The sequence below is a fragment of the Leptodactylus fuscus genome, chromosome 7, assembly GCF_031893055.1.
Source record: "Leptodactylus fuscus isolate aLepFus1 chromosome 7, aLepFus1.hap2, whole genome shotgun sequence".
Classification (NCBI taxonomy): Eukaryota; Metazoa; Chordata; class Amphibia; order Anura; family Leptodactylidae; genus Leptodactylus; species Leptodactylus fuscus.
Genome location: NC_134271.1, coordinates 27034624 through 27054282, shown reverse-complemented (window position 1 = coordinate 27054282; position 19659 = coordinate 27034624).

Genomic DNA, 19659 nt, shown 5'->3' with positions numbered 1-19659 from the left:
TTATGGAAGTAGGTACTAAAAAAATATCAGCTTTAGTACCAATTTCTTTTGATAATTAGTTTCGAATAACTAATTAGTGTGTCAATGACTATTGTTATATTACCTACTCTACATTTAATAATTCTGCTTTACTAAAGAAATACTTTTCATATCTTAAACAATATTATTTCATCATTTCACTAAAACAGTTTAGGGAATATTGTCACTCCTTAGGGAGAGACCACCATTTAGGTGTGTGGAGTCTTATTAAGCCATTAGCGTTCCACTGTGCAAAGCAACATGGGAAGAATATGCAAATCTGTATTCCATGGTGTAATTAGGAATACAGTGCCTCAGTCATGCAGCCCAATAGAGGGCGCTCCCTTTAACATCATTCCCGACCTTCCTAGAGGCCTTTGCTGCAATGCAATGATGTGGGATTTTACCAAGTACAGTCTCTCAGCCGAGGACAGCTGTTTCGATCTCATTGGATCTCTTCAGCCCGGCACAAACAGTTTAGAGATTTGATCAAACCACTGAATTTCTTTAGGAAAATGACCCGACAGAGTTGTTATTTTAACATCTTCCGGGATTTGGTCAAATCCCTAGTTTCATCATTTCCCTGCGGTATATATATATATATATATATATACAGCAATAGCCAGATGTGGCCACAAATAATCGCACAAAGCATGACTACGGCACGCAAACAATGGTTACAGAATCCAGGCAGATGTTTGGCTGTAAGCGACTTCCATTATGTGAGCCAAGCACCATTAGGGTATGTTCACACTAAGTTTTTTGCAGGTGAATTTTGAGGCAGAATCCAACTCAAAATCCCCCTCAAAAATGCCTCACAACTTTTCCATTCACTTAATTAAGAGCCAGTAGCAGATATCTCCTCTGATTTTTCAGCTACAGGAAAAAGAAGCATCATGATCTACAGGCAGATACTGTGTGTATGTGTGGTGGTGGGGGGGTTACTATGAAGCATATAATACTGTGAGGGGGTCACTGTGGAGCATATAATACTGTGTGGGGGTCACTGTGGAGCATATAATGCTGTGTGGGGGTCACTGTGGAGCATATAATGCTGTGTGGGGGTCACTATGGAGCATATAATACTGTGTGGGGGTCACTGTGGAGCATATAATACTGTGTGTGGGTCACTGTGGCGCATATAATGCTGTGTGGGGTCACTGTGTAGCATATAATGCTGTGTGGGGGTCACTGTGGAGCATATAATGCTGTGTGGGGGTCACTGTGGAGCATATAATGCTGTGTGGGGGTCACTGTGGAGCATATAATACTGTGTGGGGCAGTGGCGTAACTACCGTGGTAGCAGCAGTAGCAGCTGCCACAGGGCCCGGGCCATTAGGGGGCCCGGTGACAGCCGCTACCGCTGCGGTTTTTTTTCAATAGGCAGTTACGGGCCCTATTCACTTGCTGATCCTGGCTGGGCCGGGATCGGCAAGTGACACCGCGGGCCCCACAAGGGCTATCATTATACTCGGGGGTCTTTGAAGACCCCCGAGTATAATGATCGGCGGACCGGAGAGGTAAGGGAACATAACAAACAGTGTTACTTACCTCTCCGCGATCCTGCCAGGCCTCCGTCCTACTGCTGTCTGACGTCTCTGACGTCACATGAACCCGGCATGCTTCCCGGGTCATGTGACGTCCGACGTCATTAACGAAGGACGCGAGAGGAGGACAGTACAGCACAGGAGCCGGGGAACAGGTAAGAAGCAACAGTGTTTTGTTTTTTTTTATGTTTTTATTTCCCGGGTCTCCGATTATTATACTCTGGGGTCTGAAAAGACCCCAGAGTATAATAATTGTTTATGGGTGTCCACAGAGGAACATAATACTGTGTACAGGGGACACTATTGGGGTTAATACTGTGTGCAGGGGACACTATTGGGGTTAATACTGTGTGTGCAGGGGACACTATTGGGGTTAATACTGTGTGTGCAGGGGACACTATTGGGGTTAATACTGTGTGTGCAGGGGACACTATTGGGGTTAATACTGTGTGCAGGGGCAAGTAAGGGACATAATAGAGTGCGGAGGAGCGGGTCAGTCGAGGTCTTCGGCGTCAGTTGGGATGGGGGGGCCCCATGTCAAAAGTTCGCCACGGGGCCCCGCCATTCCTAGTTACGCCACTGGTGTGGGGGGTCACTGTGGAGCATATAATACTGTGTGGGGGTCACTGTGGAGCATATAATACTGTGTGGGGGTCACCGTGGCGCTTATAATGCTGTGTGTGGCGTCACTGTGGAGCATATAATATTGTCTGGGGACCACTGTGGAACATATGATACTGTGAGGAGGCCACCGTGAAGCATATAATACTGTTTGGGGGCCACTGTGGAGTACATGGAGCACCATGAGCCGGGGGAAGAGAATAAAGAATCAGATTTCCACTTCAAATAACTCTTTACTTTCTGATGTCTGAACAGGTTCTATCTATTTGTATAGAATGAACTGTATTACAGTACACTCCAGTAGGTCCGCTTCAGCAAAAAAACACCCAATTTCGATAGTTTTTTTTGCTGTAGTGTGCATTAGTTACTCCCACTGAGGCTCTGTCACCCAAGGGCTCACACAAACCTGGAGCCGGCCCTGCTCACCACTGTCCTGGGCATGTTACCAATTTAACCCCTTTGCATCCACTGTGCTGAGTTTCTTCACAGATGAAGTCCAGAACGGTGGATTAAAGTACAGTACACACTGGCGGTAATAGATGATGTGGTCAGTGTGTACAGAAATATAGGGGATGCATTAACAAGGCATCCTGTATAATATTTGAGGGGTTAATTAACCCCTTCACTTACACTGCCTGGGACTTTATTAGAGATGATAGCAGGACAGTGGACCAATAACTGATACTGGCAGTGTGTACAGGCCTACAAGGGATACCATAATCTGGCAACCTGTAAGGGCTCGTTCACATCTGCGCCCGGAACTCCGTTCTGCAGGTTTCCGTTTCCTGCACAAAACAGGGCAGGAGACAGAAACCTGTCGGCATCTTTCCAAACCCATTAATTTGAATGGGTTTGAAAAGTGTCCGGCTGTGAGCACTGGTGAGCGTTTTATGCTCTCCGCGGCGAAACAGTTTTTTTTAAACCGGACACAGAGTCAGACATGCAGTACTCTGTGTCCAGTTTAAAAAAAACAGTTCCACCGCGGAGAGCATAAATCGCTCACCGGCGTTCACAGCCGGACTCAGAATGACAGGTTTCTGTCTTCTGCATGCAGATAGACGGAAAGCTGATAACAGAGTCCAGACACTGGTGTGAACCCAGCATAAGATGGTGAGGAGGCTAATTAACCCCTGCACTTCCACTGTCTTGGGCTTCATTCGAGGTGATGCCTAAGACAGTGTAGGCACTACTTACCTATCTATAAAACACAGTGTATAACACTGTCAGGACCCCTAGAAATCTATCTATAAAACATAGTGTATAACACTGTCAGGGCTCCTAGGAACCGATCTATAAAACATAGTGTATAACACTGTCAGAACTCCTAGGAACCTATCTTTAAAACATAGTGTATAACACTGTCAGGACTCCTAGGAACCTATCTATAATACATAATGTAGAACATTGTCAGGGCTCCTAGGAACCTATCTATAAAACCTAGTGTATGACACTGTCAGGGCTCCTAGGATCCTATCTATAAAACATAGTGTATGACACTGTCAGGGCTCCTAGGACTGTATATCTATAAAACATACTGTATTACACTGTCAGGGCTCCTAGGAACCTATCTATAAAACATAGTGTATAACACTGTCAGGACCCCTAGAAATCTATCTATAAAACATAGTGTAGAACACTGTCAGGGCTCCTAGGAACCTATCTATAAAACATAGTGTATAACACTGTCAGGGCTCCTAGGAACCTATCTATAAAACATAGTGTAGAACACTGTCAGGGCTCCTAGGAACCGATCTATAAAACATAGTGTATGACACTGTCAGGGCTCCTAGGACTGTATATCTATAAAACATAGTGTAGAACACTGTCAGGGCTCCTAGGAACCGATCTATGAAACATAGTGTATGACACTGTCAGGGCTCCTAGGACTGTATATCTATAAAACATAGTGTATTACACTGTCAGGGCTCCTAGGAACCTATCTATAAAACATAGTGTATGACACTGTCATGGCTCCTAGGAACCTATCTATAAAACATAGTGTATGACACTGTCTGGACAAATTCAGGTAAAATTCAATTAACACCCAGCCCCTCACACACCTAGTGGCCGAGGGTGGATGGAGTTCAGAGCTAAGCCAAAGCTGTATACTAGGCTAAGCTATATGTGTATACGGTAATGCACGCATGGAATTGTGAAGATTGAGGCTGCAAAGACATTCCTGTGTGTTATGGGCTTTTGACAATGTACCAGACATCATGACAAGATGGCCTCTATACTGTGCTCAGGTGTAGGCCTGAACATGTGGACACAAGGAGATTATACAGGGTTTCCCATGAGAGCATGGGAGGATCTGGCACACCCACAGAAAGTGACATCACGAGAAGCCACATCACAGGAAGCCACATCACAGGAGGCGGATACCTCGACCAACCAATCAGACTCATGATAGAACTTTCTGTTGGTTTACTTCCTGTATGTGGATATAAAAACCTGCACGTGTAATAAAGCTCTCCCTTTGTGTGCACTGCTGAGACTAAGAGAAGTTCTTATACCAAACTCTAGTGTGGTGTGGAACCTTCATTACTGCTAGCAACTTAGTCTTTGAATTTGGCCAGATATAGTCACTCACATTTGCTTAACAGGTAACCACAAAGGCCCCTGTTTCTGACAGCATGCCCATGGTGGCCCAATTACAGGTGGTGACACCGGGCACATGACGTTATCAGGAGAGTGTCAGATACCACGATAGAACTACAGAAACAATTTAGCGTGGCTGAGCTATGCTGTTTCCATAGATCCCATTCAGCTCTATGGGAGTTATGGATACCTCATAGCGCAGCACCACTTGGCCACTTCAGTAGGTTTGCTCTAGGGATCGGAACTTGCGGGCAGTTATTCCAATCTCACCAGTGATTTGACATGAGAGCAATAATCCTTTAAGTAGCAAAACTAATGCTACCCAACACAAAGCTGAGGAAAATAAGACAGGACCAGACCTATGTGAATAAACTTTTACTTATTTCAATGTAACTATATAAAATGATATTAGAATAACAAGGTTGAAGAATTTCTGTTTTAATTCATTTAATGTAGTCATAAAGCACAATATGTATTAAGTAAAAATACCGCCATGTTACAGAGTAGCCATCAGAAAGTAAGCTACAGTGAAAGTGTCAGTAGGAATGATCAGAATACATATATACCATGAGAATACAATATATCAGCAAATGATTATTAGTATCGACTACAATGATTTTTTTTTTTCAGGAGATGATACTAAATTATTGGAGAATAAGCGTTTCCCTTTCCGTTCTTTGTTTCTGATGATGCGGTGCATCGTTGCAATATCTGATGTTTCCTGGTTTTTGGCTTTTCGTTGGTTCTTAAAAGAACCACTTTTTCAAACCAAATATCCCAGCACCAGCTGCAGCAGCTATTAGAGGAACTCCACTTCCAATTGCCAATGAAGCGCCCACAGCAGTCACAATACTTCCGGCTGCCAATAATATTTTTCCCTATAGGGTACAAAAATACATTTATACTTTATTAGATGTTTTTAGTGATAATAGAATGATGTAATGATCGCTACAGTGTCAAGTTAAAGTTTGCTTCATATCTAGATGCTTATTTTGTGCTATTGTAGGAGATACGTGTAATGGATTACTCTTGCATGACTATTCTCGCACTGACCTGAAGAGCAGCTTTTATTACTGTTGTTGTTTTTTATCATACATATTAGCAAAAGCAACTGGACCATCAGACATATCCCTGGATTTAAAGGGGTTGTCCAAAACTGGACATTAAATATAATCTTTAAATAGGCCAGGGGCAGTGAGAAAAATAAAAAAAAATTATACTCACCTTTTCCCGATCCTCAGGTGCCTCTCAGCACCGCCCGGTCTTCTCAGTCCAGCACTGATGAGCGGCAGAAGTCCCAGCCACACGTGACTGCTGAGGCCAATCCGCGGCCTCAGTAAAGGGCATGAGATGTCACTACCTTTGACATCATGGGTCTCTTCCTGAGGCCACTTGTTGGCCTCAGCAGTTTCAGTGGAAGGGATCTGTGACATCACAGACGGTGAGCATTTTCACTTTGAGAAGACGCTGGATCGGCAGGATCGGATTGCACTGGGAGGACATTGGAGCATGGGGGATAGGCAAGTGTGAATATTTTAAAAAATTTTTTATCCTCCTCCAGCCTATATAAAAATTAGCAATTTGCCTGGACAACCTATTTAAGGAATGTTGTAGAAGCTTTCCTGCAGTTCTTATACATCTCCTTTACATCTTGCTTTAGATCTGAGGCACGTCTATCGCTTCATATTATATTATTTCTAGAGTAAAACTAACTACAAAGACTTACTTTATCCTGAAAAATCAATTGAAACTACAGGTAAGTTTAAAGGGATCCTATCATTAAAACTTGGTTTACGTCGGTATGCAAATGAGTTCTCTCAAACAGCACTGGGGGCTCTCCAGCATCATCTCGATCTTCTTCAGGAACGGGTCTTCTTTGCATCTACTTCCGGCGGAGGCTTCATATTTCTAGGCCTCGGCCTAGGGTAAAGCCAACTGTGCATGCCCGCCGGCCACAAGAAAATGACATAGTATTGTAAGTGGCCATTTTCTTGTGGCCAGCAGGCATGCGCAGTCAGCTGCCCGTGGCCTGAGGCCTAGAAGTGGCCTAGAAGTGCTGCGAGAGAACTCAATTTCATACCGACGAAAACCGGATTATATACCGAACGGTGGCGCAGAGAAGATATCTAAAGATAGGAGAAGAATAGCCTTTCTTAAGGCTATTCCTACGTGTAGGGCAGAAAAAAATGAGTTTAATGATAGGATCCCTTTAATTATCCACAAAAAAGCAGTTATGTGTATATGAGGAGATACACCACTGTTTGGTATATAAGTTATATTCAGAATTTTTAGCAGTTTCCCCCTCTGCATACTTGTCTGTAGTTTGCAATTCTCTCTGAGCTGGGTGGTGAAGACTAAGGCTGAGTTCAGACAGGAAGCCGCCTCAGATTCCGGTCCAAAAAATGGGTAGCGGCGACTGGATGCCAGTACAGTGCATCGGCATCCAGTCGCGGCACTCTTCTCCGGATTAGGTCCAAATGAATGGGCCTAGTCGAGAGGGAGTGTCTTCAAGCGGACGTTCCAGACCTTTTTTTGGTCAGGATATTGAGGCGGATCCTGACCAAAATACCCTGTCTGAACTCAGCCTAACTCCCATACGCTTAGGAGAATCTCCTGTGCCGCTGACTCACTTTTCACACTCATAAACACACTCAAGACCATATAGAGAGAAGTATTTACGCTAAGTTCACACTAGCGTTCGATCTCTGCCCTTTGGGTACGCATGGGGACCCGGAAGATGGCGACTCTGTCCGCTTGAAAATCAGTTACACACGGAAACCAGAGGATCCCATAGACTATAATGGTGTCCATCTGGTTTTTGCCAGTTTTATACTAAAACCAGTGGATAGAAAAGTTCTCCTTGCAGGACTTTTCTCTCTGTTGATTTTAGGTGGATTCTGCGGTGGAGTCAGCGCCGCACCTCTAATGAGGCGACGTGAGGCGGCCGCTTCAGGCGGCGCACGGGAGGGGGGCGGCGCACAGGCGACTTTTTTTTTTTTTTTTCTTTTATTACTTTTTTTTTTTTACTTTGAACCAGCGCAGGAGAGCTGCTTCTCTCTGTGCTGGTTCAGACTTCTACGAATCTGCGTAGGCGGCATCACTAGGCCGCCTACGCATGCTGATACGTACTCCGACGTCTAGGTATCAGTGTGGGCGGCGTCATCACGTGATGACGCTCGCTGATACCTAGACATCGGAGTACGTATCAGCATGCGTAGGCGGCCTTGTGACGCTGCCTACGCAGACGTCAGCCTGCAGGAGAAGAGGATCGCGGAGGCGGCGGGAGCAACAACAAGATCGGTAAGTATAAAACTTCTTTTTTTTGTTTTATAATAGGCCGCTACCTGCTGGAGTATCTCCAGCAGGTAGCGGCCTATTTACCTACCTCCCCAGACCTGCTCACTGCCGCCCCCGCTTCCCCTTGTACTATAGGCCGCGGAGGCCGGCAGTGAGTAGGCCCGGGCAGGCTGCGATCCCACTCCCGCCATTATTATACCCGGGGGTCTTTTTAGACCTCCGAGTATAATAATCGGAGCCCCAGAGGAGGTGAGGGAACATAATAAACACTGTTACTCACCTCTCCGGGATCCGGTGTTACTCCTAGCAGGCTTCGGGCCTATATGGTAATGCCCAGACGTCACGTGGTCTGGAATATTACCATATAGGCCCAAAGCCTGCTCTAGCAGTACCATATAGGCCCGAAGCCTGTGCTAGTAGTAATAGCCTGTTACTGCTAACACAGGCTTTGGCCTGTATTTTACTGCTAGGGCAGGCTTCGGGCCTATATGGTAATATACCAGACCACGTGATGTCTGGGCATTACCATATAGGCCCAAAGCCTGCCAGCATTAAAGAGGACCTTTCATGGGTTTGGGCACAGGCAGTTTTATATACCGCTGGAAAGCTAACAGTGCGCTAAATTCAGCGCACTGTCGGCTTTTCTGATCTGTGCCCCGGGTGAAGAGCTATTGGTCCCGGTACCGTAGGTCTTCACAGTCAGAAGGGCGTTCCTGACAGTCTGTCGGGAATGTCCTTCTTCCCAGCAGCGCTGTCAGCTTTCCAGCAGTATATAGAACTGCCTTTGCACAAACCCATGAAAGGTCCTCTTTAACATCGGGTCCCGGAGAGGTGAGTAACATTGTTTATTATGTTCCCTCATCTCCCCTGGGGCTCCGATTATTATACTCAGGGGTCTGAAAAGACCCCTGAGTATAATAATAGTTCATGGGTGTGCAACTGTGGGGCATAACAGAGCTTGAAGGTTCCACTGTGGCCCCTGTAATCTCTATTATGCCCCACAGCAGCCCCCCTGCAACCGCTATTGTGCCACTGTGGGGCATAATATAGGCTGCAGGGGCCGCTGTGGGATATACACACATATATATATATATATATATATATATATATATATATATATATATATGTGTGTATATATACATATATAGGGGTTGGGTGCGTGGAGAATTGAGGAGTCAAAGATGTCTATGTTTCAAACTTTACAGAGTCAAGTCACAGCTGAAAGAAGTGGTCATGGCGGTCCAAAGGGAAGAGACTAGAAATGTGGGGAGACGTCTCCTGTGAGTAAGGAGGGGGGGGGGGGCGTCTTTCGATCGTCCGCCTCAGGCAGCAGAGAGGCTAGGTTCACCACTGGGTGGAGTCTCCTACAGAGACTTAAGTGCAATTGTGAATCCAGCCCTACATGTACTGATGTGAATAATGGGTTTGAAAAATGACTGCAGGTTTCCGTCTCCTGTCCAGTTTTGGGCAGGAAACGGGAACCTGCAAAACGGAGTTTGTGTAATGACAGTAACCTCTATCATAAAATTGTCTGACCATTGTATAAGTAATAATACCTCTGATGCCGCCCCTGCTACCTCTTGTGTCACCCCCTCTAGCTCATAGATTGTAAGCTCTTGCGAGCAGGGACCTCAGTCCCATTGTGTGAAGTGACTAATTCTTTGTAATGCATCTTTCTGTCTGTACTTGATCCGTACAAATTGTACAGTGCTGTGGAATATGTTGGCGCTATATAAATAAAATAAATTATTATTATTATTATTATTATTATTGTTATTATCAGTAAACTCGCCCTATATTCTGTAAAATATATACTGATGTAAACTACCCAATAATTACCTGTGTAGACATGCCTTTACCATATCTTAGTTCAGTCGCAAAATGTTCACAGTTGGAATAGGTGGCATTATACCATCTCTTCTTCCCCACTTGTTTTTCTGCCTCCTTTACAATTTGATCCCGGGGGCGAGGTTCTTTATCCTCGTCATACTTGTTATTTACTCTGTATTTAGCGCCAGCAGCGACATTCTCTATATGTTCTTTTGTCACCACCCCTTCTTCTTCATATGGCGTCATATGAATAGCAGCTGCATCAGCCAAACAAGTAGCTAAAATGAGAAGTAGATGGAAATTACACTTCAGGGACTGTGTTTGACCCTCAGGTTTCTCTTGCGACATATTGGGGGGTTGTTTTTAAGACTCAAATTAAATACAACTCGTGTTTTTTAATGTTGTCACATGTTATTTATAATAGTACATATGGTAACTGTATTGATGAATTCATAGGGAAAAGAAAGAAAACTACAAGGCCAGAATTTTAACCTCATTTTGCCATTGACTGCTTACAGAAGTTGGAACAAAGAAGAAATCTGGTATTATACTCACTGTCCTGTTTTTCAATTTTAGGTATCATGGTTTTAAAGATGTAACACTGTACAACTACTAATAAAAATGTGAGGCGGCATATAGGCCATCCCAGAGTGCCCCCTGTGCCCTGATTCTGAAAGGTATGTGATAATCCTCTTCATGCAGAAGGCTGATGTGTGTGGGAGCGATTGTGGCACACAACCTATCATCTATTCTCCTCCTGGTTCCACCATCTTTTCTCCTGGCTCCATGATACTTCAGGAGCCAGGAGAAAAGATGGTGCACACAGGCTGTGTACCACAGTAGCTGGTGCCCTAATAATGTAATTATTAATTAATTAATTGTTATAATTAATTCAAATAATTAAACATTTTTGTTGAGCCAGAATCCACCTTGTGACTCTGGCGTTTCTCTCCTTGGCGCGGCACATCCATACCAAAGGGGAGTGATCAGTGACTAAGTAACTTAAGGTAGATATTACCTTAGGAACTCCAGGGCCCATTTAATGGCTAAGCACTCTATCTCCACAATGCTATAATTTTTCTCAGGTGGTGTAAGTTTCCTATTCAGGTAGGTGACTGGGTGCTCTTCACCACCCACCACTTGGGACAGCACTGCTACTAACCCTACATCAGAGGCATCAGTCTGTACTGCAAATTCTTTCTTAAAATCAGGTGTGACCAAAATCAGCTGTTTACAGAAAATTGACTTCAACTCCTGGAATGCCCTATCAGCCTCTTCACTCCATATGACCATCACGGAACTAGTCCCCTTAGTTAGGTCTGTCAGAGGGCTACAATAGTGGCAAAATTTGGAATGAACCTGCTGACAATTCCCAGGGACGATCTTACTTGTTTTTTTTATTTAACCCTTTCCCGCCGATGGCATTTTTTGATTTTCGTTTTTGACTCCCCTCCTTCTAAACCCCATAACTTTTTTATTTCTCCGCTCCCAGAGCCAAATGAGGTCTTAATTTTTGCGGGACAAATTTTTCTTCATGATGCCACCATTAATTATTCTGTAGAATGTACTGGGAAGCTGGAAAAAAATTCATAATGAGGGGGATTTGAAGAAAAAATGCATTTCTGCGAATTTCTTACGGGTTTTGATTTTACGGCGTTCACTGTGCAGCAAAAATGACATGTCCCCTGTATTCTGTGTTTAGGTACGATTCCAGGGATACCAAATTTATATGGTTTTTTTTACATTTTGACCCCTTAAAAAAGATTCAAAACTGTGTTAAAAAAATTTTTTTTTCTAAAAGTCACCATATTCTGATAGCCGTAACTTTTTTATACGTCCGTGTACAGGGATGCATTGGGCGTCTTTTTTTGCGGGGCCAAGTGTACTTTTTAGTTCTACCATTTTTGGGAAATGCCATTGCTTTGATCACTTTTTATTCAAATTTTTATCAGAATCAAAACAGTGAAAAAACGGCAGTTTGGCACTTTTGACTATTTTTCCCGCTACGGCGTTTACCGAACAGGAGAAATATCTTTATAGATTTGTAGAGCGGGCGATTTTGGACACGGGTATACCTAACATGTATGAGTTTCACAGTTTTTAACTACTTTTATAAGGGTGCATGCACACTACGTAACGCTGGGCGTGTATGAGAGCCGTACACGCCGGCGTTACAGCAGGGCTGCCGAACACTTCCCATTCACTTCAATGGGAGCGCTCGTAAACGCCGCTGTTACGAGCGCTCCCATTGAAGTGAATGGGAAGTGTTCGGCAGTCTGCCGTAATGCCGGCGTGTACGGCTCTCATACACGCCCGGCGTTACGTAGTCTGCATGCACCCTAAGTGTTCTAGGGAAAGGGGGGTGATTTGAATTTTTAATACTTTTTATATTTTTTATATTTTTTTTTAACTTTTTTTTTTTTTTTTTTACATTTATTAGACCCCCTAGGGGTGTTGAACCCCGGGGGGTCTGATCACTAATGCAATGCATTACAATGCTAATGCATTGCAAAAAATCATCCTTTCTTTTGCAGGCTGCATAGACCGGCCTGCAAAAGAAAGAGATTGTAGACCGGCCGGGGACCCTTGTAAAGCATGCTCCAGGAGCCAGCGATCACCGGCAAAATGGCAGCGCCCATGTACCGCCAAGAAAATGGCGCCTCCGGCGCCTTTGATCGTGGCGCCGGAGGGGTTGATGCCTCCAATCAGTCCGGGGACTGATCGGAGACATTAGAGCCGGTTGTCTACTGCTTAAAGCAGTAAACACCCGGTGGCTATGGTGGCCGCCCAGCTCCCATAGTTACACACCCGACATGCGCCGTACTATTACGGCGGATGTCGGGAAGGGGTTAATAAGAGGTGCTATTTACAGGGGGTAAGTTATTACACAGGTAAGTTATTAATTTAAAGATGCATTTGTGATCCGTGAATATGTGCAGAACATGGCCCTCCCTACCATTTCCCAGGAGGATAAGGCAGTCCTGGACTCCTCTTTTACTGAGGAGTTGCTGATGTTAGCGATCCAGTTGGCCCCATCGGGCAAGTCACCTGACCCGGACAGTTTCACTCCCCACTTCTATAAGTTGTGTAGAGAACAGGTGTCTCCCCTTCTGCTCCGTGTTTTTAATAGACTAGGAGAGGGTACCCCCTTCGCTCGGCAGTCCCTGTCTGCCCTTGTTGCTGTCATTCTTAAACCTGGTAGGGACCCCATGTGCTGCTCCAACTTCCGCCCGATTTCCCTCCTGAATGTGGACATCAAGCTTTTTGCCAAGATGCTCGCAAATCTCCTTTCTCCTCTTATGTCCCTCCTGATACACACGGATCAGGTGGGCTTTATTCCCGGCCGTGAGGCCTGCGACAACCTTTGTAAGACTCTCTGGGTGATGTCCTCTGCCCGTTCACGTAATTTCCCCCTTTGCCTTCTATCGGACGCTGAGAAGCCTTTCAATCAGGTCCATTGGGGCTTCTTGCCTGCCTCACTAGAGCAGGTCGGGGTCGGCCCTTCTTTTCTTCACAAGGACCTGTCCCTTTATGGGGATACCTCTGCTAGGGTCCGCGCCAATGGTCTCCTTTCTGACCCTTTTCAGGACCGCAACGGCAGCCGGCAGGGGTGTCCCCTATCCCCTCTTCTTTATGCCCTCGTGATGGAGCATCTGGCTGTGGCTTAGCGTGCTCGTCCCGACGTCATGGGTTTTCCAGTGGGTTCTTCCCAAGTCAAGGCAGCTTTGTACACCGACAATCTTCTCCTCTATGTTGCTCAACCCCGTCTCTCCTTCACTTCCATCTTGGACGTGTTCCGTCATTTCGGTGAGGTGTCTAACTTAAAGTTAATCTGTCTAAGAGCAAGGCCACAATGGGACATTATACCTTGAGAAGGGGCTGCTGTGGGACATTATGCTTCATGGAAGGGCCACTACAGGACTTTATACTATTTGAAAGGGCCACTGTGGGACATTATAGTGTTTTTAAATGGGGCGTTATACTGTGTGGAGGCCAGGAAAGGGGGCGCTATGCTATGGGGGACCCAAGTCAAAAATATGCTGTGGAGCTGAGTCTTTGCTAGTTTAAGTACTTGTATATATTTATTATACCCTGTCTGAGTATATACCTATTGGGGCCAACTCAGTTTTTGCATTAAGCACTTCCATTCATACAGATGAAACCATTGCATTGTTAACAGAATCAGGCCCTGTTCACATAGTGCAATCTGGTGCAGATTTTGCAGTGGATTTTGCCCCCAAATCAGCAGCAGATTCTTCCCTCTTCTTCCTTTCTATCTACTTGTATGGAATGGACTGTATTACTGAGGCTCTGTCGCCCCAAGGGCCCACAAAAACCTGGAGCCAGCCCTGACCTGCCTACAAAGAAGATCATGGGAAAAAAGAAATGGAATGGTCTTGCTCACTTTGTCAGTGCCACTTCCAATTCTGTTTTGGCAAATGAGCTAGTAAAGCCTACACATGTGTCTGTCTAATTTTCTGCTAGCAGATCTTACTAGTACTTTGCCATGGATTTGTCATTTTGTAATGTACAAAAAATTTACCATACGGAAGAAGAATCTGCCGCCAACACCTGCCACATTGGAAACTTGTCTGCCTGTGCCGCCACATTGGAAACTTGTCTGCCTGTGCCGCCACCACCACCTGAGCTTCGGTTAGACCTATCCTGGACAGGTCTTTTCGATGTTGAGGCTGCACATCAGATGGAATTCATACTACTGTATTGCCAGCAACCTCTTCCCTATCACCTTAACACAGTTGCCAGGTCTTATCTGCAATAGAATCATCATCGGATTCAGTAATTTTATCATCTTCCCCACTTTCTTGTGACTCGTCATGGCAATAGGATTCTTCTATGCCCTCACAATCCTTAACAGATTTCCCACTATTGTCCCTATCAGCACTACTTCCAGTAGAACACCCCTACCATTACTACCGCCTCCAACACCCATGTCTTCCACCTCTACCTCCTCAAAACACTAACTGTTCCCATGGAACTTATCAAGAAAAGGAAGAAGAAGAATTCTTGGGCTATGAGGAATATCTTTCTCAGCAGATGCCACATAACTATTAGAGATTGGGATCTCTGTCAGTGAAGATAAAGACTGGTTGACAATACAGAAAGACAATGTGGTGCATTATGTGTTACAACAGAGGAGGAGGAAGAAAACACAGAACCCTGACACACATTGTGTTTCACTACAAAAACACTGTGGCTACCGGAGGGGCTGTCAAGACTGGAAGCAGTTTTGCTGTTGCCACCCACATTCTCATTGTTAGTACTTGTAAGAGTATTTCTTCCTCACTCCATTTTGCCTGTCCTCTGCCCTGACTGCACACTGCGTAATTATAATAGTTATTGACAACATTTCTGACACTGTCTGTATGTCTTTAAAAAAAAAAAAAAAAAAACATTTCAAGAAAAATAGCAAAGCACTAAAAGTACTAAAAGAGTGACCTGGTCAGGGAATACTAGACTAGTACTGCAACAGTCAGCATTTTTTGGCTGTACTGGTTTGCATGGTTATGATTTAGCCTCTGGAACATATATGAAAAATTGCAATCAATGGCTGACAACAGAGAGAAGTAAAACTAACTGATTAAATCTTATAGAGTGCTGAGAGATAGACCTCAGACACCCAAATGCCAGCTGTGAAGCCCAATTGCCTTGTGCTGAATTTTGGGTCCAAGTTATCACCACAGAAACTGGTACAAGTACGGTACTGGTACGCTCCACAACCAGAAATCCAACCAGAACCCACGATAAACTTAAAAAGCAGATCGGAATCAGGAGAATAAATCAGGAGAGTGAAAGCCCAGTCCAATAGTCAGTTTGGAAGGTAACATCAGAGCCAAAATCAGGAGACAAATGGATTTCAGTATTAAGCCAGAGGTCAGTATTAAGAAGTGCAGCACAAACAATGAGGAAAAGCAATCCAAACTAGGTACAACCAATAGCAGGCACCTGGCTGAGAAAGAAGAGGGTTTAAATATGGTTCTTCAGCTGCTATAATTGGAGAGCATAAGAGAGACCAGAAAGTTTCAGAAGCGTCAAGGGTTGGCACAGTAACCTTGAAACAACAGCAGCTAAGCGGCTAGAGAATTATGACAGTATATATATTGGGAAACCAAAATAAGTCCATTAACGAACAGAGATTTTTCAGATTAGCACAGGCTGCTGCAAAGGTTATTGGGTAACAAAAAAAAGAGAAGAAAAAAAACCCTTAGGGTTCATTCACATGGAGTTTCCATGCATAGATTATGACGTGGCATTCGCATCAAAATCCGCACGGGGAAAAAAAGCCTCCCATTCACTTAGACTGAAGCTCGATGTTGCAGAAACGCCGTGGCAAAAAATATTGTGGTTTGCAGTACCTACAAAGTAAATGGGATTCTTGGTAATCCCATCCATACGTTGCAGAAAAAAATCTGCAGTGGAAAAGCTGCATTTTCACGAACACCAGGCTCAAAAAAAACGCAGTAAAATCTGCAACAAAAACGCTGTGTTTCTGAAATATAGGGCCTTAGCTTCACTAAATAAACAATTGGTGGCATGTTATGCAGAGTATAATGTATTGGAGTTAGTACCGTATATATTTATTGTATTTGGCTGTAATTATGCGAATTACTATTTTAATATCTTACTTTTTAAATGAACAACAAATCCATCTCCGACATATACCGCCCAGTGCTGGTAACCCGTGCGAAAAAATTCTATTAAGTCGCCTGGCTGTGGAGCATCACCCTTGAAAACAAAAACAGTATATATTATTCCGTTAGTAAAGCATATCTACTGTTGCAAAATAATTTCACTACTCAGCCTTATGCAACTGAAGACGTACAACATATTACAGATAATGTATATCTAAGTTCAATGTTTGGTTTTCTGTTCTCACTAGGAAAATACAATTGTATCTCCTCCTCCTTGTCTACTATAGGTTGAAATAATAAATGCCATCATGTTACATCATGGATAAAGTCTTACCTGCAGGTTTGTGCATAGGTAGCAGTCACTACTGGACCCTGGATCCTAAGGGAGCCCGAAAAGCCTCTCTTCCAAATAATATGCTCCACTATACTAAATGGCACCAGAGAGATAGGGACCCCCATTACATATTTTGCACTTGGACCCTAGAGCTTCAAGTTTTGCCTCTGGTACTGCCCATATATTTGCAAGTATCGTTTAAAAAGTGGCTAACCCAAGATGTGCCACTTTGTAATGCCACAAAAGTGGTGTAATTGTTAATGAATCTGTCCAATAGTGTATTAGGATAAGTACACAAGTCTGTCTGATTTTAGCAGATTTTGCTGGAATAGTTTTCAGGTGCCATGTCTCATTTGCAGAGCCCCTAGAGCAACAAAACAATGGAAAAGGGACCCCATTTTGGAAACTACACCCATGATAGAATTTATTAAGGGGTATAGTGAGCATTTTGACCTCACAACCATATACAATGATTTTATTAACATTGGGATGTGTAAATGAAAAATTATTAAAACGTCATTTTATCCCCAAACTTTTCATTTTCACAAGGGGTTAAAGGAGAAAAAGCCCCCCCCCCCCCCCCCGATTGCTCCTGAACACGGCAATACCCCATACGTGGTTGTAAACTGCTGTATGGGTACATGGTGGGGCACGGAATGGAAGGAGCCCCATTTGTCTTATGAAGGGCAGATTTAGCTGGAACAGTTTTCATGTGCCATGTCGCAATTGCAGAGCAACTAGAGTACCAGTGCAATGGAAACCCGCTAAAAGTGACCCTGTTTTTGAAACTACACCCCTCACAGAACATATAAAGGGGTATAGTGAGTACTTTGACCCTACAGCTGTTTCACAGATTTTATTAACATTGAGATGTGAAAATGAAAAATTACTTTTTTCCAATAAACTGTCAATTTAGCCCCAAATTTTTCATTTTTACAAGGGGTTAATGAGGAAAAAACACACAACACTTGGTTAAACAATTGCTCCTGAAAACGTGAATATGCCTTTTGTGGTCCACGGGGGCCATGTCATATTTGCAGAGTCCGTAAAGTACCAATATAATCAATATAATGAAAACCACTAAAAACTAACCCAATTTTTGACACTACACCCCTTATAGAATTTATCAAGGGATATAGTGAGCATTTTGACCTCACAGCCGTTTAATAGATTTTATTAGCATTGGGACCTAAAAAATGAAAAATTATTATTTTTTCCTATAAATTGTCCATTTAGTGCCAAATTTTTCATTCTTACAACAGGTTAATGAAGAAAAAACACACCACAGTTTGTAACACAATTTCTCCTGAACACAGGAATACCTCATATGTGGTCATAAACTGCTGTAATGGGAACATGGTGGGAATGGACACAACGTTATTTGGCTTTTGAGTACAGATTTTACTGGAATAGTTTTTAGGTGCCATGTCGCATTTGCAGAGCCCTTAAAGTACCAATACAATGGAAACCCCACAAAAGTGACCCCATTTTAGAAACTACACCCTTGTTATGGCCATCACCTACGTGATGGCCATAACAAGACACATAAAGTTCACAAGATATGAAGTCAGTTCTAATCTCTTGTTTTGCCTGTCATCCATTAGCATGAAACCTGGAAGGTCATGGCATCCATTTCATCAGACTGTGCTAACATAATCACACACTAAAAGGGATGGCATGGACAATCATGTGTTAACTCATGTATTGTTTATACACGTATTCATAGTTTGTAAACGCCCATTTTGTACTTTGACCAATGATAATTCATATTTCTATATGATGTAGTTTGTTATGCCTAAATTAGCATACAGCCATTATTTCTCTATAAAAGCTAAGTAATATGTAATAAACTTTGGAACATTCTGATTACGATACTTGAGCGTCCATCTGTCTGTTCTACGAGTACTCGTGATTACGTCATCAATTTGGACTACAACAACATATCCAGGGGTGATTTCCCCCTAACAGCGTGGCCATTATTTTCCGGTTAGATAGCACAGCATGGAGGTGTGGCCGCTTCTACTGATAGGTCGCACCTCATTTCTAATAGGCGTGGTCTGGAATATATATATTTCCGGCTGCGCTGGGCATTCATTGCGGCCATTCATCACGTCTGACCGGGCTGCATATGCTGTGACTCATGAGTGCTATATATTGCCATTGATTCTATGTATCTGTGAGGCTGTCACTAGCCTTTGAGCCTCTGGTGAGCTGTTTTACAACAACAAAAACACGTCAGGCTAATATTTGTATGAATTTGATTTGATTTCCTATATGGCAGACTTAGGTGGACTCTCTAGCTAGAATTTAGCAACAGAACCTTTTGGACTCTATTGTATGAGAGAGAGTGTGTGTCCCCTTTGGAGCGCAATTTGGGGCTGGGTGAGCTATTTAGCCTGTTACCCTATTCATATGGGCTCTTGGAGTGACTGCTACTAGTCTTCTAGCAATTTGGGGTGCAGATCTGGTAACCTTGTAGGCCCCTATGGGTTAAAATTTATCCCCTACCCCATGCACACTAAGCACTACTCTGTTACATTCCTCAATAGTTATCTAGCAAGGTTTTGAGCTACTCACCCTGTCTACTTTGGGAAGAATATGCAAATCTGTCTTCCATGATGTAATTAGGAAGTCAGGTGCCTCAGTGTTGCAAACCAATAGAGGGCGCTCACTGGAATGTGCAAGCCTGTCTTCCCTGATGTAATTAGGAAGACAGAATCTCAGTGATATAGCCCAATAGAGGCTGTTCCCTTTAACATCATGC